Source organism: Mytilus galloprovincialis, chromosome 7 (genome assembly GCF_965363235.1).
Source record: "Mytilus galloprovincialis chromosome 7, xbMytGall1.hap1.1, whole genome shotgun sequence".
Lineage (NCBI taxonomy): Eukaryota > Metazoa > Mollusca > Bivalvia > Mytilida > Mytilidae > Mytilus > Mytilus galloprovincialis.
This window is the reverse complement of record NC_134844.1, coordinates 37571866-37597113: the sequence shown is the minus strand read 5'-3', so window position 1 is coordinate 37597113 and position 25248 is coordinate 37571866. Positions and strand designations below refer to the sequence as shown.

General features: G+C 39.5%; 1 protein-coding gene across 3 annotated transcripts in view; it reads right to left on the bottom strand.

Annotated features, from left to right (window-relative positions):
* Positions 1 to 25248, bottom strand: part of LOC143082909 (uncharacterized) — a 92438-nt gene that overhangs the window by 23831 nt on the left and 43359 nt on the right. Inside the window, exon 1 of one of the 3 annotated variants that reach the window (XR_012980502.1) lies at positions 5490 to 6023. The exons of the other annotated variants lie outside the window; for them this stretch is intronic. The gene's annotated coding sequence lies outside the window, so the exon portion shown is untranslated. Of the gene's footprint in view, positions 1 to 5489; positions 6024 to 25248 lie in introns of those variants that run through there. 3 annotated transcript variants of the gene reach the window in all.

Here is a 25248-nt window from a genome sequence, read left to right as displayed (position 1 = left end):
CATTAAGACGTCTATTACTAATTATGGTCATACAGACATATTGTCATTCATGTTTTGTTAAACATTTTTGCTGTTTACAGTTTTCTCGTTTTTATTATAGTTTTCAAGGAAACAGTCAAATACGCAAAATTGGGAAAACATACTCATGAATAAGGAGTTTTAACTCTTGCATTGAGTTTTAAAATATATATATATGTTTAAGAGAATGCAAAAATGTGCAATAAGACAAAAATCAGCATTTATACAAGACTTGTCTATGATTTCGGTTTAAAATGTCAGATTAGCTCTTGTCACTAGCGGTCTTTGAGATATTTAAAGATTTCAAGAATCTAACTCCTATGTTAAGCTATGTTTTATGTGACGGGTATAATCGAATTAACTTTTAAAGAGCTTGACATCCTAAGAATGCTTGTGATCAAATTTACAACAAATTTGCTCTGTGCTTTCAGATAATGAAATTGTTGGAAAATATTAACGACAACTGAAGACGACAAGTGGCAAGTGATGTTAATGTCTCACACGATCATGTAATACCAATTGAGTTTACGAAATTTAAACATAATATTTGGTATGATCCCCAGAGATACAAGCACAGGCACTTGTCTCAGATTTTTTTTTTCTTATATACCTTTATATACCACTTAAGGTATATAAGAAAAATAATTCTGAGACAAGTGCCTGTGGATACAAGGAAACTTTCTGTACTATATAGTCTACAGTATAGTTGAAATAATTGCACTTGAAAACCTTTATCAAATAGGATTCAATAATGGTAAATAGTTCAATGGTTAGAGACCCTTACAGGTAGCTATATATAGTATAAGGCATTGGTTGGTGATAAAAGGCAAATAATAATGTAGTATCTTAGGAATAATAAAATATCAATCAGAGAAATATACCTTCTATAATTTATGTTTATTTGACTTTCGAATATTTTGCACGTTAACAGGGTTAAACAATTTTTCAATATAAAAATAGAAAGACGTGGTACGATTGCCAATGAGACAACTACCCAGAAGGAATTAAATGACGAGGACGTTAACTATTACAGGACATCGTAAGGCTTTTAACAATGAGCAAAACTCATACAGTATTGTTAGGTATCAAAGATCCCGTCATAACACAATGTGAAACCATTCAAAAGAGAATACACAACTGATTGTTTAAAGCCAAAACAACTAATGAAACACACACATCACAAAATGCAACTTCCGCAAATGTAAGTACAGGCTCCCGGTTTTGGATCGGTACATAAAGAATGTGGCGGGATAAAACTTTGTTTATCATTTATGCGCGCTTAAACCTTACTTATAAATGAGAGTTAAGTATTTCATTGGCAAGCCTATTAAAATATTAGTTGAAAAGTACATATAAGATTAGCCAAAAAGGTTGACAATGTGGTGGCAATGTAAGTTGTATATTGCTCAAAATGCAAAAACCAAAACACTAGCGTTAAATAATGAATCTCAAACTTCTGTTAGTATCGTCAAGTACAATTTAGTACTTTACAGTATATAATGCTATCGTTACATGTAGAATCTATTTTTGTTCTTCCGTTCATCTAAACTCATTTTGTTTTGGCTATGTCTTGACAACAACATCAAAACCCAACTTCTATTCGAGAAGATACATTATCCAATATAGGTTGCACTTTGTAAATACAGCTGTTTCTGACAACACGCCTCTTTTGGGGAGAAATAGAATATTCATAGAAAATTAATTTTGTTTACATACTGGTTCCCAGTTATGCTCTCTGTGTTCCATATCGCAGAGACAGAACTGGGGAATGTTACCAGTAAATAAACACGTGCTTATTGTTTACATTGAAATCTGTGGTAACCTTTCATTCGAGGTAGGGGTAGTTAAGAAAATAAGTGTAAGTTTCAACTCTGAGAAGTTCGGGGCATATAAACGTTGAAAATATGCCGCACAGCCCTATATTTTGACCTTTGAAAAAAATTGTGGTGCAAATGAACTTTCAATTCTAGGATAAGATTTTTTTCAAAACTTCATAGTAAAAGTGGTACAGTTTTAGCCGTAAAAGGAGTTCCTATGGGAAATTGCATTGTCAATATTTACAGAAATGCAACCTATAAGTCCATTACGTTACAGCGCTGATATAATACTATAAAAGTAACATAAATCCTATTTTATATTCTATGACCTCATTTTGTGTCTCTCATGTAAATGTTGTACTTTTCATATTACTTTTATGTCTCAATATACCAATAGAAATAACTATTGTCAGTGACAGTCTTATCAAATCATAGATATAGTCAACTTTAATACGAAGTTATATCTTATTTTAATCAATATAAAAAGAAAGTAAAACAAAAAGTTTATTGAACTAAATGACATTTTGATGTTGCAACCTAGAATTTTGTTGCACTTTTAAAGACCCGTCAGCATAATACATTTAAATTAAACACGAAAGAGAAATAAATTACTTGTTTCGGAATAACTCGTGATTTTCCTAAGAATCATTTTTGAATACGAATTACGTCATGACAATAGTAAAGGTGCTTTGTCATGATAGCTAAGAGTCATTCATATTCAAACATGTATTACAGTAAAAAAGATCAAATTAAAAATGGAAATAGGGAATGTGTCAAAGAAACAACAACCCGACCAAATAGCAGACTACAGCCGAAGTTCACCAATGGGTCTTCAATGCAGCGAGAAACTCCCGCACCCGGAAGCGTGCTTAAGCTGGCCCCTAAACAAAAATGTATACTAGTTCAGTGATAATGGACGTCATACTAAACTCCGAAATATACACACGAAACTAAATTTAAAAATCATACAAGACCAACAAAGGCCACAGGCTCAGCCTGACTTGGACAGGCGCAAAAATGCGGCAGGGTTAAACTATATATCTAGTAAGTATAACAATAATTTCTTTATTGTAAATGTGAAAACACAATTGTTCCTGTTGCGAATTTTCCTTTCCTTGGTGGTGATATTTTTTTGGTTCAACTTTTATGGTGTGTACATGTATCAATTGTTTCGAGAAATCGTGTACGTCCATTTACTTCTCAGATTTCATTGAACATTAGAATATTTTCAATTATAGAATTTAGTGCAGTCGGTTTGCAAGACCATTCTGGTGCTGTTTTATCCAGTCAGATATTTACCATGTTTACCTGTTTATCTCCAACTCAAGAATCTCTTTGGTTGGTGTGGTGATATTTTCTGTTCTTTTCTTTTTTCCTTCCTTTTTTTGTTGTTGTTTCTTTACCTTTTCTTTTATCTTCTTTTTTCTTTCGATTTTGTGTTTTTTGTTAGTGTTAAATCTTCTGTTTTGTGTGTTCATCAACACCTTGTGAAGAATCGGAGAGATTTGGGTCTGTCACAAACTGTTATTGTTTGTTGAATTCTTATTGCGAAACCGGTGTATCCTAGTGTCAGTGTTGGTGAGTTACTACTAGTATCTCATTGACGTTTAGGATTTTTTAACCTAAGTTAGGAATCTGATGTACAGTGGTTGTCGTTTGTTTATGTAATTCCTTGGCTACGTGTTTCTCGTTTCTCGTTTTTATTTATAGATTAGACCGTTGGTTTTTCAGTTTAAATGGTTTTGCACTAGTAAATTTTGGGGCCTTTATAGTTTACTGTTCGGTGTGGACCAAGGATTCGTGTTGAAGGTCGTACCTTGACCTATAATGGTTTACTTTTATAAATTGTTACTTGGATGGAGAGTTGTCTCATTGGCACTCATACCACATCTTCCTATATCTACAAATTGTAACTGATTATTTTTCAAGAGTTCTTCAAGACCCGTTTTCAATAAATGATATTTGTTTGCCTTATGGACAGTGGCAAATAGTTCATGCAAATTCAGGACGATAGTGCATTGGCAATCAATACAGTAGGTAGATTGTGCAAGCTATGTCGACCTCGATGAATGTCATACAATGAATATAAGGTTAAGACGGTAAGGGACTCAAATTTGACTTTTTAACAGACGACTTTTGTACCCTTAAAATACTGATTGTAAGGGTTTAAGAGCGTGGCACTCAACCTACATGGGGCATCAGATTAAAAGCATCATTCCTGTAGGACGAGGCTGTGTATTTATACATCCCATATCGCCAAACAAACGCCCCATTTTTGTAAATGTTCTAATGTCGGTCAGGAGTAGTCTATAAGGGTCACCTCATATCTATACCATGTATACCCTAGACAATCCTTGGGGTTCTTGTTCTTGTTTTTGATATATTCATAACGATTGTTTAAGATGGTATTATAAAAAAAATGTATTGGAGGGAAATGCAAGCAAACATTGTAAGTTAAAGATGTCATTTTTATCTTACACGTCATATCTAGAAGAGATAAACGTTAATTGTGGATATTCTCATGTTAGAAACAAATGCCTGTGGTCCGTACATCAAAAAAATAAAAACAAATAAACGTGTATCCCACCGAAATAAAAGAATTCATACAAATAATTTTACAAAAGATGTTAAAATAGTGGTAAGACTACCTCAGGAAAACTCTACGCCATTAAACTCAAAAATAGTAAAACTTCAAAGCTTTTTTTCTGAATCAATTTAAATTAAAGAACGAAGACATTCTGTTTATTACAATAAACAATTCATAAACAGAAAACGATTTAACTTATTGATAAACAGACGCGAGGTCGTCATCCTAAACTGTACAAGATTGCCAATATTATCTGTTTCATTTGAAGCACCTACCATCGTTCGATAATTGTTATGAATTTATTAACCATATATACATTTCAGATTTCAATTCTACTATTGTGATTTAAAAATAGTGACATGCGTAATTAAAAATTCATGTGTTTATTGGTTAACGGTTTATCACACAAGATGTATACACAATAGAAGAGTACTGATTATTAAGAGCAAAATTTTTTCTATGATAGCCTAGTTTAGGTTTGATAGGTCAAAGTTTTGCCAATAAAAGCACATTTTTTATGGAAAATATTTCTTAAAAACGGAAAGAAGTGAACCGAAAATCTATAGTTCCGTGCCTAAAAATCTAAATTTTAAGACCAATACACAGACGAGATATATTGTAAACAACGAGACAATTGCATGGACAAACAAAATCAAGCATATACTAGTTTGAACAACAACCAGGCACACACAACTGAAGTAATGGGCAATATGACCTAACGAAAATATATCCACGCTGCACACTGAGCTAGTATTGCTTTTCCAATAATTCAAAGATTTACAAATATATTCATTAATGGTTGTAGTGGCTGTACTTAATCATTTGTGTTTAATGACATGTACAGTAAACATACAATAATGCATTAGGCTGATCAATAATTAGTATCATTCACCCTTTATGTTCTCACACTTTTCCTAAACATGTGTACCTCCTTTTTTCCGATATAAACAAAAAAGCCAATATTTTTGTGATAGCTTGAACTCTAGCGTACAGTAAATGACATAGACCAGAAAATACACAAAACCTAATCAATGTGGAACAATAGGATATATTGATTACTGATTTACCTTGGATCGATGGTACTTCCATTCCCTTACATCTCAGAAAGCTCTCTTTTTCCTCAAGTCAATAATCCAGGCCATTTTTTACATTTGTTCTATAAACAACACTTATTCCAATAAATTAATCGTTAACTGTTTAAAAACGTATAAAGAAATGAAAACGCTTAACGTTCTACACTATCAGATTGATCCATAGCGTGCAAGTTTGAAAGAGCTACCGTTGTTTATATTGAAATCTAACGTGCATCTGGTTTACGTAACATTATCAAGTTTAATATATAATTACTTAACATCAGGTAACATCACAGCACTCCATTATTATACCTGTGCAATTGTAAAAGCAACCAATGCTAGACTGAATATGCAAGTAACACTTTATTCCGGAATAAGACCTCTGATGCTTGAATCACATTTATTTACAAGATTTTAAAACGATTTGACGTTTGACCATCACAATTCATTTTTAGTTAATCCGTTCGGAATCAAAATATACTTGTATTGTGAGGTAAGTAGCTAGATTCTTCAGTCTGTGAAGCACAAAATAAGGGAGATAATCAAAATGTCGACTACGAGAAATTTATTGATTGTTCATCGGGTTTTTCCTGCTAAATCAATACCAGAATGTTTACTTCTGTATAAGCTAAGAGATAAAGAAATGCAATATTTTGATACAGATGATGGCGCGCAAATACAACGATTGCAAAATAGTATTATTGTGAAGAACAAAACTAGTCATTCGGTCTTCTCGTAATACCATAGGAGCAGTAGATAATTATCGTCTGGAAATTAAATACCGGAAATTAAACAGTATGACTGGATTGCATTGAATCAAAACATTTCTATGGTACTAACGTTCCCTTTCTAGGAAGGTATCGTTTCACGTTAAAAACTTTTCCATTATTACTTCATTGGTTTTCTTTTTTAGAAAGTTAATTATGTAATAGAGAAAACTGAACAATTTTAATCAATGCTTTGGTTTTTATTTAAAGATATTAAAAGTTTCGCATTACATATTAGTAGTTATGTAGATACGTTCAAGGGATATTTGGGAAAACGATAGGTCCATATATGAATTTTATATATGTTGCCTGAACAAAGCATTTAGCATTCTGCTTTCTTTTTTGGTGACTAGGTTTTATAAACAGTACCGTTTTTGTGCTATTCATATAGTCATCGACTTCGTTCTTGGTGTATTTAGCAATATGTTACTTTGTAGGAACATTCAAACATATAAGTCGAAAATAAACTGACAACGCTATGGCTAAATAGACATACAATAGTACGCACAAGTTCAACATATAGAAAACTAAAGACTGAGCAACACGACCCCCCCCCCCCTCCCCCAAAAAAGGGTTGTTCCAGGTGCTCTGAGATGTTATGCAGATCCTGCTACACAAGTGGTTATCGTCGTGTTGCTCATGTTTATACAAGTTAACCCCTTAATAAGTATAAATCAGTAGTTCTCATTCGGGAAAAACGGGAGCGGGATTGACGTTATCATGACATGTGGAACATATCCGCTATCTTTTATATAACTGATATTCCACAACGGTCAACCAATTCGTGATGGCGTACGTAAAATTGACAAAGGGATGAATTATTTACCACTGGGAACTCTTTGTATAATAGCTTCCTTGTGAGAAGCAACCCTCTTTCAAGGAAATCAGGATAGGAAATAAAAGCCCCGGAATATTACTATATAGAAATGGAAAGTTCACAAGCTGAAATCATCTGTTTTGTCGTAAAGTTTTGTTTTCAACCGACCCTTATTGTCAACTTCTAGATGTAAGTCAAGATATGAGACAGACTTAATTGTATCATGTAAGTCATGGTATGAGACAGACTTAATTGTATATGTTGTATCCTCTATCTCGTATTCTAGATGTAAGTCAAGATATGAGACAGACTTAATTGTATATGTTGTATCCTCTATCTCTATATCGATTGGATATATGCATTCGACATAGTCACACAATTTTTAATTTTTAAGTGAAAGAATATCATCCAAATAGCAAAAATCGACATTTCACACAATGTCAATTACTATTATTTCAATATGTTGTGATATTTTTCACCTAGTACACCACTTTGATTGTTATGTACCGTTTAAACAAAGTCGATGGTCCTATTATTATTTTACATCATTAAAACTAATATTTTTGTTCTAAAACATAAAAGTTTTATTAAAAATAATGAAAATTGATGATTTGTATACGAATTTCAGAACTTTTTTTCGACGATTATATGTGCTTATTGTACAAATTTTCACATATTTAAAAAAAAATCCAATCAGTAATATTTCAGAAAATAAAAGAGATGAATGCATTATTTGTTAGATTTTAGTTAAAGTTCAACGAGCCAAAGTGTATGAAAAATTTAAGACAATATGTGACATATAAAAACAAGAAGATGTGGTACTCAAACAATTCAAAGGAGAAAACTAACAGTCTGATTTATGTACAAAATAAGGAAAGACAACCCAATATAATATACAGCAACGAACGACAACCACTGAACCACAGGCAAATGTAGAATGTGGCTATGGTAAACTAGTTTGAAGGCGCACCAACTCTCTCGTTACCTGGGAAGGTGGTGTAACATTACAACAGAAAGAACAAAGTATAAAATTCCGTTGAAACTAAAGAGCTGAGAGTTGCTACCTTCACACTAGTTTAACTTCCGCCATATTTTATATATGCCTGTCCTAAGTCATGAGCCTGTATTGAGTGTTTGTCGTTTTTTTCTTTTTTTCGTATTTGTTTGTCGTTAAATGTTTTGCATAGTTTTCTCTTATGCTGTTTTTATATTTACTAATCAGATCGATACAAAGCAGAAATACAACTAAAAAACCATTAAGTGGTGGACGTGGCAGGGTACTTATACATCCCCACAACGGCAATGAATAGACATAGAAACGGAAAAAAAGTACAGATCTCAGATCTGAGAGTACTCTCAGTCACTAACAGCTACTTTAAAGCCATTATATCCCAGAGGAACCAGTAATGACGCACCTAAGGTTGTGTTTGTCTCTGCATTTAATCAACCATTTAAAAGAAGTAGAAAAACGGAATGGAATAATAGATTGATTACTTGTTAATATATTTCAATCATTAAACAGTAGATATTTGAAATATTAAAAGCAATACAAATCATGTTTGCTAAGATTACAAACGGACTGTCAAAAAATGTTGGGTACCAGTAATGACGCACTGTAAACAAACCAGTAAAAAACACTTGTTCGTGCCTGATAATCGAAAAATTGCTTCAATCTGGATTCTTTAAAGTTAACACTGTTCAACAAATTCTATTTTATTTACAACTTTTTAAATTTTCATACACTTTAATGATCATGGGGCAAATAGAACAAAATTTTATAATTATTTTTTTTCTTTCAATTTTATCATAAAATTGTATAAAATTTATGAAATTGATATATATATTCCATATATTTGAAAATAAAAAGTAATTGCATTCATAAAACAACAATGACAATAATACATATATCGATGTTTACCTCATACATTGAATGAAAAAAAAATGATAAACCATATAAAATTATATAAGCGACAACCATTTGTTCTACTGTGATTCCCGCTTAAATGTAAAACCATGTCACATGACAGTCATGTGATTTCAAAAACACAAAATGGGGAAGCATGTGGTTACATATTTTTATTGGCCAAAGTGGATGTAGGACTGATAATCATCCAGGGAAGGGTAGAATGTTTTTGGCCTTAATAAAATGGCGGAATTTGCATCATCTTTAATATTTTAAGTAATAATAACATTTCTGGGCAGAGTTTAAGGCATCTTTGTTGTAGTCAGATGACCTTCACCAACATGTTATGTACGGTAAATGTTGATGACGTCACGGCTTTTGTTTAGAAATATAAAACCGAAAAATAAATCGGTGCGTCATTTCTGGTCCGCGTCAAAACAGGTACCAAGATGATAAACTAATGAAAAAAAATGCATCTAGGACTTAATCAGCCGATACACTGTAACTTGAACTTGAACGCGAGTGTTTTTTTCTCTCCCAAGGTGTAAAAAGTACACGTTTGCGCGTCTAATGATGGACGAGGTGACGATACTGTAAAAGATAAAAGATAACGATTTTGTTTTAAAATCTCTACGGAATAAATATCCAAAAATGATTATGCAAAGTCCACTGAAAGAGTAAAATGCAAACTACAATTGTATAATAATATGATCTAAATAAGCAGTTGTATAACAGAATGGTCACCCTACTTTTCTTGATTTTAACATATCCCTAAGTGAAGACTGTTCAATGTTTCTGTGAACTTAACTTTAAAATCCGCATGAAGAATTTGTTTTTGTTTTTACCAAATAGAAAAAGATGACATTAAAGCTTAAAACTTAAGACTATAATATTTTAAACAGTACTACTTGTTACTGAAAACATCGACCGAATCAAGCCAAAACATTGGCAATCGCTGCTTCTTCCCTTACACTGTGACCGCTAAGCACCTGGCATTGAAGTAAGATCAACTACTTGTCGGATCGGCGTTTGGGTAAGGTGAAACATCGCAGACGTTACAAATCCAACTAAGCGTGTTTATAGTGTCAAGGTAACCAGATTTTGTTGTTTTCAGTGTTTGTAGATTATTCCTTAAACAGCAGATTAGTTTATTGCATTCTTATGAACTATATTCCTTTTTGTTGTTTATCTTGGATGAAATCATATGTTGACCATGCACTTATATGAGTTAATGCTCTATGAAGATATGTACCTATATGTTTACGATTTTGGTGAAAACAATAGAAGAGAAAAAGAAACTAAAAGCAGCAACACCAATTCTTTGAACATTAAATTTGTGTTATTCTGTGTCTTTTATTACATGTACTATTATTGTTGTCGTTAATAGTTGAAAGTGATTTGATTCTGTTCTAAAGTACAGGGGCTATATGGGTCCGCTCGACAGCCCGACAGTTCTATAGTCCGACGATTCAATAGTCCGAAAGTTCTATAGTCCGACGGTCCGATAGTTCGACATATACAACCAGATATGATATAAACTAATCACAGGCACAAAACATTCTACCTGGCTTTTCGAGACGTGACAGACCTAATTTTCCAAAACTGAATCCCCGTTATTGTTTTAAACTTATTTCACAGTTAATCCCCACACCCCTATTCCGCCTTTGGTCGGTTTTAAACTCGTGCTGTATCACCACTGTCTACAGAAAACTTGGATTCCGAAAAAAATAACCTTCAACTCTGCGGTGGTTTTTGTTTGTTGCTGTAATTTCACACTTGTTTTTCGTTTATTGGTATTCTCGTCTGAATGGTTTAACATGGGGCCTTTGTTTTTTTTAGCTCAGCTGACTTAAAGGAACATGTGATCTTTTACCATCAGTTGGCGTCCGTCGTCCGTCTGCCAACATTTTACTTAAAGATCTTCCAGCTGAAACCACTGAGCCAATTTGAGCCAAACTTGGCAGCAATGGTCCTTGGGTGGTCCCCTTAGAAGTTGTGTTCAGCGTCCCCGAACTCCAACCAAGATGGCCGCCACAGCCGAACTTAAAATTGAGAATGGAAATGGGGAGTGTGTCAAAGAGACAACAACCCGACCAAATAAAAAACAACGGCAGAGGGTCACCAACAGGTCTTCAATGTAGCGAGAAATTCCCGCACCCGGAGGCGTCCTTCAGCTCGCCCCTAAACAAATATATACTAGTCCAGTGATAATGAACGCCATACTAATTTCCAAATTGTACACAAGAAACTAAAATTAAAATAATACAAGACTAACAAAGGCCAGAGGCTCCTGACTTGGGACAGGCGCAAAAATGCGGCGGGGTTAAACATGTTTGTGAGATCTCAACCCTCCCCCTATACCTCTAACCAATGTAGTAAAGTAAACGCATAACAATACGCACATTAAAATTCAGTTCAAGAGAAATCCGAGTCTGATGTCAGAAGATGTAACCAAAGAAAATAAACAAAATGACAAAAATACATAAATAACAACAGACTACTAGCAGTTAACTGACATGCCAGCTCCAGACTTCAATTAAACTGACTGACTTAGTTAAACATAGGACCCTAAAGGATCTTTTTGTCTGAAACCACTGTGTTAATTGAGACCAAACTTTAGTAGAATGGTCCTTGTGTGGTCCCCTTCCGAAAACTATGTTCCCGACATAACCGATCTTCGACCAAGATATCCGCCACAGCTGAACTTAGCTAAACATAGGATCCTATGGAAAATTCACATAAAGATCTTCTTGTCTGGAACCAGTGGGCCAATTCGGACGAAACTTTGTTTGAATGATCTATAGGTGGTCCCCTTCCAAAATAATTTCCAACATCCTCAACCTCTGAACAAGATAGCCGCCACAATCAAACTTAGTTTAACATAAGACCCTATGAGAAATTCACTTACATATTTTATTGTCTGAAACAACTTAGCAAAATTGAACCATACTTGGCAGCAATGGTCCTTGGGTGGTCCTGTTTCAGCAATGAGTCTAATGATCCGGACCGCCGACCAAGATGGATGCCACAGTGAACTTAGTAATATTGGACCCTTTAGGAAATAACTTTACAATTTTGTCTGAAACCAAAGAGCTAATTTTAACTCTGGCTTACCAATGATGCCTTGAACATCTAAGAAACAACCATCTTAAAATGAAATAGTGAAGCATTTGTAAGACAGTGGCAGCACTAGTCAGTCAAATGAGTACTGTGAATACATGACAACAGTCATGTGTGACCAGAACTGACTTATGGTGGCCTTAAAAAAGCACACACAAGTGACCGAAAGTCATGTTCAGCTTTTCCTCTAGTTGGTACTTGGTAGGTATGGTCTTTTTACTTTTAAATCAGTTCATGATACTTTCATCATATATACACAGTACTTAAATCCGGTACATGACTTCCGATTCACATACATATGAAGTAGAAACACCACTAAACTGTCGGACTATTCAATTGTCAAGTCATCGAACCGTCGGATCATCGAACTGTCGGACTATCTGTACGGCGCAGAGGCTACATACAGTATCAAGTTTAATGACGTACATTTATTCATGATCCACGTTATTGGAATAATCCGAATTTCGAATTTACACTACATGTAATAATCAACACCAATATACAAACACACTGATAGTCAATTGTATAAAGACCTCGAGTATTGATTGCGGTAAAAAAAATATGGTCAACTTTACTTCTTTCGTTCAGAATTAAATCATATGCGAAAGAGGAAAGTCAATTGGCAGAATGTAGAATGACTAGTGTGGATCTAGCCGGCGTTAATATTCATGAGGCTAGCCGTCAATAATATTCATGAGATCAAAACCGCGTTCGATGAAATGTTTTGGGTAGTTATTAGATTGTGACAATAAAATAAATTTTGCTGTCAATATCCATTATGGTTATGCTATTTATAGCAATATAAAGTAATTAAGAAATATTAAGTCAATAGGTGTCTTCTGTAAGGTCCGCGTCATTTAAAATGAAAGTAAATGAAAAGTTTAATTGCATTGCCTCACACAACACAAAACAATTATGATCATTAAAATGTTGTTATTATTGAATCAATGTAAACTTTAGTAATTAAAACAAGATGATTAAATAGAGGGTAATTAAATGGAATTAATTGTCATATGGGCATTCCATAATCTGTTCGTTGTCTACAAATATAGTCCAATTCTAAAACTAAAATATACAATACATATGATAGTATCACACAATTAAAAAGATCAGAAAAAACAAGAAACATAGTTAATATAGGACATATAATAAACAGAAAAATAGAAACTGTCAATTACTATTTCAATGACATAATTCTTCAAAATTACGGAGATCAATAAGAGTCTTTAATCTTTAATTCAGTCCATATTATTGCCTCTAAAATGGCCCATATCACTTATGCCCTAGACCCGTACGAGTTAGTCAGAAAAGGATAAAGGGGGGGGGGGGTACCCTGGTATATCACAAATTCGAAAATGAACTATTGCCGGCTGGCCAAACGAAGAAATTCTCCACGTGGGCAATGATACCAGAGGAAGAGGTACTTATTGCCTTTAAAATGGCCCATAGCACTTATACCCTAGACCCGTACGAGTTTGTCAGTAGAGGGTTCAAAGGGGGGATATGGAATCCAAGAGACAACGAATTCGAACTGAACTATTGCCGGCTGGCCAAACTAAGAGATTCTCCACATCGACCATTATACCAGAGGTAGATGTTGGTATTGCCTCTAAAATGGCCCATAGCACTTATGCCCCAGACCCGTACGAGTTAGTCAGAAAAAGATAGGGGTGGGGGTACCCTGGTATATCACAAATTCGAAAATGAACTATTGCCGGCTGGCCAAACGAAGAGATTCTCCACGTGGGCAATGATACCAGAGGAAGAGGTACTTATTGCCTTTAAAATGGCCCATAGCACTTATACCCTAGACCCGTACGAGTTTGTCAGTAGAGGGTTCAAAGGGGGGATATGGAATCAAAGATACAACGAATTCGAACTGAACTATTGCCGGCTGGCCAAACTAAGAGATTCTCCACATCGACCATTATACCAGAGGTAGATGTTGGTATTGCCTCTAAAATGACCCATAGCACATAGCACTTATGCCCTAGACCCGTACGAGTTAGTCAGAAAAGGATAAGGGGGGGGGGGGGGGGTGTACCCTGGTATATCACAAATTCGAAAATGAACTATTGCCGGCTGGCCAAACGAAGAGATTCTCCACGTGGGCAATAATACCAGAGGAAGAGGTACTGATTGCCTTTAAAATGGCCCATAGCACTTATACCCTAGACCCGTACGAGTTTGTCAGTAGAGGGTTGAAAAGGGGGATATGGAATCCAAGATACAACGAATTCGAACTGAACTATTGCCGGCTGGCCAAACTAAGAGATTCTCCACATCGACCATTATACCAGAGGTAGAGGTTGGTATTGCCTCTAAAATGGCCCATAGCACTTATGCCCTAGACCCGTACGAGTTAGTCAGAAAAGGATAAGGGGGGGGTACCCTGGTATATCACAAATTCGAAAATGAACTATTGCCGGCTGGCCAAACGAAGAGTTTCTCCACGTGGGCAATAATACCAGAGGAAGAGGTACCGATTGCCTTTAAAATGGCCCATAGCACTAATACCCTAGACCCGTACGAGTTTGTCAGTAGAGGGTTCAAAGGGGGGATATGGAATCCAAGATACAACGAATTCGAACTGAACTATTGCCGGCTGAACAAACTAAGAGATTCTCCACATCGACCATTATACCAGAGGTAGAGGTTGGTATTGCCTCTAAAATGGCCCATAGCACTTATGCCCTAGACCCGTACGAGTTAATCAGAAAAGGATAAGGGGGGGGGGGTACCCTGGTATATCACAAATTCGAAAATGAACTATTGCCGGCTGGCCAAACGAAGAGATTCTCCACGTGGGCAATGATACCAGAGGAAGAGGTACTGATTGCCTTTAAAATGGCCCACAGCACTTATACCCTAGACCCGTACGAGTTTGTCAGTAGAGGGTTCAAAGGGGGATATGGAATCCAAGATACAACGAATTCGAACTGAACTATTGCCGGCTGGCCAAACTAAGAGATTCTCCACATCGACCATTATACCAGAGGTAGAGGTTGGTATTGCCTCTAAAATGGCCCATAGCACTTATGCCCTAGACCCGTACGATTTAGTCAGAAAAGGATAAGGGGGGGGGGTACCCTGGTATATCACAAATTCGAAAATGAACTATTGCCGGCTGGCCAAACGAAGAGATTCTCCACGTTGGCAATGATACCAGATGAAGAGGTACTTATTGCCTTTAAAATGGTCCATAGCACTTATACCCTAGACCCGTACGAGTTTGTCAGTAGAGGGTTCAAAGGGGGATGTGGAATCAAAGATACAACGAATTCGAACTGAATTATTGCCGGCTAGCCAAACTAAGAGATTCTCCACATCGACCATTATACCAGAGGTAGATGTTGGAGTGCCTCTAAAATGGCCCATAGCACTTATGCCCCAGACCCGTACGAGTTAGTCAGAAAAAGATAGGGGGGGGGGGTACCCTGGTATATCACAAATTCGAAAATGAACTATTGCCGGCTGGCCAAACGAAGAGATTCTCCACGTGGGCAATGATACCAGAGGAAGAGGTACTTATTGCCTTTAAAATGGCCCATAGCACTTATACCCTAGACCCGTACGAGTTTGTCAGTAGAGGGTTCAAAGGGGGGATATGGAATCAAAGATACAACGAATTCGAACTGAACTATTGCCGGCTGGCCAAACTAAGAGATTCTCCACATCGACCATTATACCAGAGGTAGAGGTTGGTATTGCCTCTAAAATGACCCATAGCACATAGCACTTATGCCCTAGACCCGTACGAGTTAGTCAGAAAAGGATAAGGGGGGGGGGGGTGTACCCTGGTATATCACAAATTCGAAAATGAACTATTGCCGGCTGGCCAAACGAAGAGATTCTCCACGTGGGCAATAATACCAGAGGAAGAGGTACTGATTGCCTTTAAAATGGCCCATAGCACTTATACCCTAGACCCGTACGAGTTTGTCAGTAGAGGGTTGAAAAGGGGGATATGGAATCCAAGATACAACGAATTCGAACTGAACTATTGCCGGCTGGCCAAACTAAGAGATTCTCCACATCGACCATTATACCAGAGGTAGAGGTTGGTATTGCCTCTAAAATGGCCCATAGCACTTATGCCCTAGACCCGTACGAGTTAGTCAGAAAAGGATAAGGGGGGGTACCCTGGTATATCACAAATTCGAAAATGAACTATTGCCGGCTGGCCAAACGAAGAGTTTCTCCACGTGGGCAATAATACCAGAGGAAGAGGTACCGATTGCCTTTAAAATGGCCCATAGCACTAATACCCTAGACCCGTACGAGTTTGTCAGTAGAGGGTTCAAAGGGGGGATATGGAATCCAAGATACAACGAATTCGAACTGAACTATTGCCGGCTGAACAAACTAAGAGATTCTCCACATCGACCATTATACCAGAGGTAGAGGTTGGTATTGCCTCTAAAATGGCCCATAGCACTTATGCCCTAGACCCGTACGAGTTAATCAGAAAAGGATAAGGGGGGGGGGGGTACCCTGGTATATCACAAATTCGAAAATGAACTATTGCCGGCTGGCCAAACGAAGAGATTCTCCACGTGGGCAATGATACCAGAGGAAGAGGTACTGATTGCCTTTAAAATGGCCCACAGCACTTATACCCTAGACCCGTACGAGTTTGTCAGTAGAGGGTTCAAAGGGGGATATGGAATCCAAGATACAACGAATTCGAACTGAACTATTGCCGGCTGGCCAAACTAAGAGATTCTCCACATCGACCATTATACCAGAGGTAGAGGTTGGTATTGCCTCTAAAATGGCCCATAGCACTTATGCCCTAGACCCGTACGATTTAGTCAGAAAAGGATAAGGGGGGGGGGGGTACCCTGGTATATCACAAATTCGAAAATGAACTATTGCCGGCTGGCCAAACGAAGAGATTCTCCACGTTGGCAATGATACCAGATGAAGAGGTACTTATTGCCTTTAAAATGGTCCATAGCACTTATACCCTAGACCCGTACGAGTTTGTCAGTAGAGGGTTCAAAGGGGGATATGGAATCAAAGATACAACGAATTCGAACTGAATTATTGCCGGCTAGCCAAACTAAGAGATTCTCCACATCGACCATTATACCAGAGGTAGATGTTGGTATTGCCTCTAAAATGGCCCATAGCACTTATGCCCCAGACCCGTACGAGTAAGTCAGAAAAAGATAGGGGGGGGGGGGGTACCCTGGTATATCACAAATTCGAAAATGAACTATTGCCGGCTGGCCAAACGAAGAGATTCTCCACGTGGGCAATGATACCAGAGGAAGAGGTACTTATTGCCTTTAAAATGGCCCATAGCACTTATACCCTAGACCCGTACGAGTTTGTCAGTAGAGGGTTCAAAGGGGGGATATGGAATCAAAGATACAACGAATTCGAACTGAACTATTGCCGGCTGGCCAAACTAAGAGATTCTCCACATCGACCATTATACCAGAGGTAGAGGTTGGTATTGCCTCTAAAATGACCCATAGCACATAGCACTTATGCCCTAGACCCGTACGAGTTAGTCAGAAAAGGATAAGGGGGGGGGGGTGTACCCTGGTATATCACAAATTCGAAAATGAACTATTGCCGGCTGGCCAAACGAAGAGATTCTCCACGTGGGCAATAATATCAGAGGAAGAGGTACTGATTGCCTTTAAAATGGCCCATAGCACTTATACCCTAGACCCGTACGAGTTTGTCAGTAGAGGGTTGAAAAGGGGGATATGGAATCCAAGATACAACGAATTCGAACTGAACTATTGCCGGCTGGCCAAACTAAGAGATTCTCCACATCGACCATTATACCAGAGGTAGAGGTTGGTATTGCCTCTAAAATGGCCCATAGCACTTATGCCCTAGACCCGTACGAGTTAGTCAGAAAAGGATAAGGGGGGGGGGTACCCTGGTATATCACAAATTCGAAAATGAACTATTGCCGGCTGGCCAAACGAAGAGTTTCTCCACGTGGGCAATAATACCAGAGGAAGAGGTACCGATTGCCTTTAAAATGGCCCATAGCACTAATACCCTAGACCCGTACGAGTTTGTCAGTAGAGGGTTCAAAGGGGGGATATGGAATCCAAGATACAACGAATTCGAACTGAACTATTGCCGGCTGAACAAACTAAGAGATTCTCCACATCGACCATTATACCAGAGGTAGAGGTTGGTATTGCCTCTAAAATGGCCCATAGCACTCATGCCCTAGACCCGTACGAGTTAGTCAGAAAAGGATAAGGGGGGGGGGGGGGTACCCTGGTATATCACAAATTCGAAAATGAACTATTGCCGGCTGGCCAAACGAAAAGATTCTCCACGTGGGCAATAATACCAGAGGAAGAGGTACTGATTGCCTTTAAAATGGCCCATAGCACTTATACCCTAGACCCGTACGAGTTTGTCAGTAGAGGGTTCAAAGGGGGGATATGGAATCCAAGATACAACGAATTCGAACTGAACTATTGCCGGCTGGCCAAACTAAGAGATTCTCCACAACGACCATTATACCAGAGGTAGAGGTTGGTATTGCCTCTAAAATGGCCCATAGCACTTATGCCATGGACCCGTACGAGTTAATCAGAAAAGGATAAGGGGGGGGGGGGTACCCTGGTATATCACAAATTCGAAAATGAACTATTGCCGGCTGGCCAAACGAAGAGATTCTCCACGTGGGCAATGATACCAGAGGAAGAGGTACTGATTGCCTTTAAAATGGCCCACAGCACTTATACCCTAGACCCGTACGAGTTTGTCAGTAGAGGGTTCAAAGGGGGATATGGAATCCAAGATACAACGAATTCGAACTGAACTATTGCCGGCTGGCCAAACTAAGAGATTCTCCACATCGACCATTATACCAGAGGTAGAGGTTGGTATTGCCTCTAAAATGGCCCATAGCACTTATGCCCTAGACCCGTACGATTTAGTCAGAAAAGGATAAGGGGGGGGGGGTACCCTGGTATATCACAAATTCGAAAATGAACTATTGCCGGCTGGCCAAACGAAGAGATTCTCCACGTTGGCAATGATACCAGATGAAGAGGTACTTATTGCCTTTAAAATGGTCCATAGCACTTATACCCTAGACCCGTACGAGTTTGTCAGTAGAGGGTTCAAAGGGGGATATGGAATCAAAGATACAACGAATTCGAACTGAATTATTGCCGGCTAGCCAAACTAAGAGATTCTCCACATCGACCATTATACCAGAGGTAGATGTTGGTATTGCCTCTAAAATGGCCCATAGCACTTATGCCCCAGACCCGTACGAGTTAGTCAGAAAAAGATAGGGGGGGGGGGTACCCTGGTATATCACAAATTCGAAAATGAACTATTGCCGGCTGGCCAAACGAAGAGATTCTCCACGTGGGCAATGATACCAGAGGAAGAGGTACTTATTGCCTTTAAAATGGCCCATAGCACTTATACCCTAGACCCGTACGAGTTTGTCAGTAGAGGGTTCAAAGGGGGGATATGGAATCAAAGATACAACGAATTCGAACTGAACTATTGCCGGCTGGCCAAACTAAGAGATTCTCCACATCGACCATTATACCAGAGGTAGAGGTTGGTATTGCCTCTAAAATGACCCATAGCACATAGCACTTATGCCCTAGACCCGTACGAGTTAGTCAGAAAAGGATAAGGGGGGGGTGTACCCTGGTATATCACAAATTCGAAAATGAACTATTGCCGGCTGGCCAAACGAAGAGATTCTCCACGTGGGCAATAATACCAGAGGAAGAGGTACTGATTGCCTTTAAAATGGCCCATAGCACTTATACCCTAGACCCGTACGAGTTTGTCAGTAGAGGGTTGAAAAGGGGGATATGGAATCCAAGATACAACGAATTCGAACTGAACTATTGCCGGCTGGCCAAACTAAGAGATTCTCCACATCGACCATTATACCAGAGGTAGAGGTTGGTATTGCCTCTAAAATGGCCCATAGCACTTATGCCCTAGACCCGTACGAGTTAGTCAGAAAAGGATAAGGGGGGGGGGTACCCTGGTATATCACAAATTCGAAAATGAACTATTGCCGGCTGGCCAAACGAAGAGTTTCTCCACGTGGGCAATAATACCAGAGGAAGAGGTACCGATTGCCTTTAAAATGGCCCATAGCACTAATACCCTAGACCCGTACGAGTTTGTCAGTAGAGGGTTCAAAGGGGGGATATGGAATCCAAGATACAACGAATTCGAACTGAACTATTGCCGGCTGAACAAACTAAGAGATTCTCCACATCGACCATTATACCAGAGGTAGAGGTTGGTATTGCCTCTAAAATGGCCCATAGCACTCATGCCCTAGACCCGTACGAGTTAGTCAGAAAAGGATAAGGGGGGGGGGGTACCCTGGTATATCACAAATTCGAAAATGAACTATTGCCGGCTGGCCAAACGAAAAGATTCTCCACGTGGGCAATAATACCAGAGGAAGAGGTACTGATTGCCTTTAAAATGGCCCATAGCACTTATACCCTAGACCCGTACGAGTTTGTCAGTAGAGGGTTCAAAGGGGGGATATGGAATCCAAGATACAACGAATTCGAACTGAACTATTGCCGGCTGGCCAAACTAAGAGATTCTCCACATCGACCATTATACCAGAGGTAGAGGTTGGTATTGCCTCTAAAATGGCCCATAGCACTTATGCCCTAGACCCGTACGATTTAGTCAGAAAAGGATAAGGGGGGGGGTACCCTGGTATATCACAAATTCGAAAATGAACTATTGCCGGCTGGCCAAACGAAGAGATTCTCCACGTTGGCAATGATACCAGATGAAGAGGTACTTATTGCCTTTAAAATCGTCCATAGCACTTATACCCTAGACCCGTACGAGTTTGTCAGTAGAGGGTTCAAAGGGGGATATGGAATCAAAGATACAACGAATTCGAACTGAATTATTGCCGGCTAGCCAAACTAAGAGATTCTCCACATCGACCATTATACCAGAGGTAGATGTTGGTATTGCCTCTGAAATGGCCCATAGCACTTATGCCCCAGACCCGTACGAGTTAGTCAGAAAAAGATAGGGGGGGGGGGTACCCTGGTATATCACAAATTCGAAAATGAACTATTGCCGGCTGGCCAAACGAAGAGATTCTCCACGTGGGCAATGATACCAGAGGAAGAGGTACTTATTGCCTTTAAAATGGCCCATAGCACTTATACCCTAGACCCGTACGAGTTTGTCAGTAGAGGGTTCAAAGGGGGGATATGGAATCAAAGATACAACGAATTCGAACTGAACTATTGCCGGCTGGCCAAACTAAGAGATTCTCCACATCGACCATTATACCAGAGGTAGAGGTTGGTATTGCCTCTAAAATGACCCATAGCACATAGCACTTATGCCCTAGACCCGTACGAGTTAGTCAGAAAAGGATAAGGGGGGGGGGTGTACCCTGGTATATCACAAATTCGAAAATGAACTATTGCCGGCTGGCCAAACGAAGAGATTCTCCACGTGGGCAATAATACCAGAGGAAGAGGTACTGATTGCCTTTAAAATGGCCCATAGCACTTATACCCTAGACCCGTACGAGTTTGTCAGTAGAGGGTTGAAAAGGGGGATATGGAATCCAAGATACAACGAATTCGAACTGAACTATTGCCGGCTGGCCAAACTAAGAGATTCTCCACATCGACCATTATACCAGAGGTAGAGGTTGGTATTGCCTCTAAAATGGCCCATAGCACTTATGCCCTAGACCCGTACGAGTTAGTCAGAAAAGGATAAGGGGGGGGGGTACCCTGGTATATCACAAATTCGAAAATGAACTATTGCCGGCTGGCCAAACGAAGAGTTTCTCCACGTGGGCAATAATACCAGAGGAAGAGGTACCGATTGCCTTTAAAATGGCCCATAGCACTAAAACCCTAGACCCGTACGAGTTTGTCAGTAGAGGGTTCAAAGGGGGGATATGGAATCCAAGATACAACGAATTCGAACTGAACTATTGCCGGCTGAACAAACTAAGAGATTCTCCACATCGACCATTATACCAGAGGTAGAGGTTGGTATTGCCTCTAAAATGGCCCATAGCACTCATGCCCTAGACCCGTACGAGTTAGTCAGAAAAGGATAAGGGGGGGGGGGGGGGGTACCCTGGTATATCACAAATTCGAAAATGAACTATTGCCGGCTGGCCAAACGAAAAGATTCTCCACGTGGGCAATAATACCAGAGGAAGAGGTACTGATTGCCTTTAAAATGGCCCATAGCACTTATACCCTAGACCCGTACGAGTTTGTCAGTAGAGGGTTCAAATGGGGGATATGGAATCCAAGATACAACGAATTCGAACTGAACTATTGCCGGCTGGCCAAACTAAGAGATTCTCCACATCGACCATTATACCAGAGGTAGAGGTTGGTATTGCCTCTAAAATGGCCCATAGCACTTATGCCCTAGACCCGTACGAGTTAGTCAGAAAAGGATAAGGGGGGGTACCCTGGTATATCACAAATTCGAAAATGAACTATTGCCGGCTGGCCAAACGAAGAGATTCTCCACGTGGGCAATGATACCAGATGAAGAGGTACTTATTGCCTTTAAAATGGTCCATAGCACTTATACCCTAGACCCGTACGAGTTTGTCAGTAGAGGGTTCAAAGGGGGATATGGAATCAAAGATACAACGAATTCGAACTGAATTATTGCCGGCTAGCCAAACTAAGAGATTCTCCACATCGACCATTATACCAGAGGTAGATGTTGGTATTGCCTCTGAAATGGCCCATAGCACTTATGCCCCAGACCCGTACGAGTTAGTCAGAAAAAGATAGGGGGGGGGGTACCCTGGTATATCACAAATTCGAAAATGAACTATTGCCGGCTGGCCAAACGAAGAGATTCTCCACGTGGGCAATGATACCAGAGGAAGAGGTACTTATTGCCTTTAAAATGGCCCATAGCACTTATACCCTAGACCCGTACGAGTTTGTCAGTAGAGGGTTCAAAGGGGGGATATGGAATCAAAGATACAACGAATTCGAACTGAACTATTGCCGGCTGGCCAAACTAAGAGATTCTCCACATCGACCATTATACCAGAGGTAGAGGTTGGTATTGCCTCTAAAATAACCCATAGCACATAGCACTTATGCCCTAGACCCGTACGAGTTAGTCAGAAAAGGATAAGGGGGGGGTGTACCCTGGTATATCACAAATTCGAAAATGAACTATTGCCGGCTGGCCAAACGAAGAGATTCTCCACGTGGGCAATAATACCAGAGGAAGAGGTACTGATTGCCTTTAAAATGGCCCATAGCACTTATACCCTAGACCCGTACGAGTTTGTCAGTAGAGGGTTGAAAAGGGGGATATGGAATCCAAGATACAACGAATTCGAACTGAACTATTGCCGGCTGGCCAAACTAAGAGATTCTCCACATCGACCATTATACCAGAGGTAGAGGTTGGTATTGCCTCTAAAATGGCCCATAGCACTTATGCCCTAGACCCGTACGAGTTAGTCAGAGAAGGATAAGGGGGGGGGGGGTACCCTGGTATATCACAAATTCGAAAATGAACTATTGCCGGCTGGCCAAACGAAGAGTTTCTCCACGTGGGCAATAATACCAGAGGAAGAGGTACCGATTGCCTTTAAAATGGCCCATAGCACTAAAACCCTAGACCCGTACGAGTTTGTCAGTAGAGGGTTCAAAGGGGGGATATGGAATCCAAGATACAACGAATTCGAACTGAACTATTGCCGGCTGAACAAACTAAGAGATTCTCCACATCGACCATTATACCAGAGGTAGAGGTTGGTATTGCCTCTAAAATGGCCCATAGCACTCATGCCCTAGACCCGTACGAGTTAGTCAGAAAAGGATAAGGGGGGGGGGGTACCCTGGTATATCACAAATTCGAAAATGAACTATTGCCGGCTGGCCAAACGAAAAGATTCTCCACGTGGGCAATAATACCAGAGGAAGAGGTATTGATTGCCTTTAAAATGGCCCATAGCACTTATACCCTAGACCCGTACGAGTTTGTCAGTAGAGGGTTCAAATGGGGGATATGGAATCCAAGATACAACGAATTCGAACTGAACTATTGCCGGCTGGCCAAACTAAGAGATTCTCCACATCGACCATTATACCAGAGGTAGAGGTTGGTATTGCCTCTAAAATGGCCCATAGCACTTATGCCCTAGACCCGTACGAGTTAGTCAGAAAAGGATAAGGGGGGGGGGGGTACCCTGGTATATCACAAATTCGAAAATGAACTATTGCCGGCTGGCCAAACGAAGAGATTCTCCACGTGGGCAATGATACCAGATGAAGAGGTACTTATTGCCTTTAAAATGGTCTATAGCACTTATACCCTAGACCCGTACGAGTTTGTCAGTAGAGGGTTCAAAGGGGGGATATGGAATCCAAGATACAACGAATTCGAACTGAACTATTGCCGGCTGGCCAAACTAAGAGATTCTCCACATCGACCATTATACCAGAGGTAGAGGTTGGTATTGCCTCTAAAATGGCCCATAGCACTTATGCCCTAGACCCGTACGAGTTAGTCAGAAAAGGATAAGGGGGGGGGTACCCTGGTATATCACAAATTCGAAAATGAACTATTGCCGGCTGGCCAAACGAAGAGATTCTCCACGTGGGCAATGATACCAGAGGAAGAGGTACTTATTGCCTTTAAAATGGCCAAAGCACTTATACCCTAGACCCGTACGAGTTTGTCAGTAGAGGGTTCAAAGGGGGATATGGAATCCAAGATACAACGAATTCGAACTGAACTATTGCCGGCTGGCCAAACTATGAGATTCTCCACATCGACCATTATACCAGAGGTAGAGGTTGGTATTGCCTCTAAAATGGCCCATAGCACTTATGCCCTAGACCCGTACGATTTAGTCAGAAAAGGATAAGGGGGGGGGGGTACCCTGGTATATCACAAATTCGAAAATGAACTATTGCCGGCTGGCCAAACGAAGAGATTCTCCACGTTGGCAATGATACCAGATGAAGAGGTACTTATTGCCTTTAAAATGGTCCATAGCACTTATACCCTAGACCCGTACGAGTTTGTCAGTAGAGGGTTCAAAGGGGGATATGGAATCAAAGATACAACGAATTCGAACTGAATTATTGCCGGCTAGCCAAACTAAGAGATTCT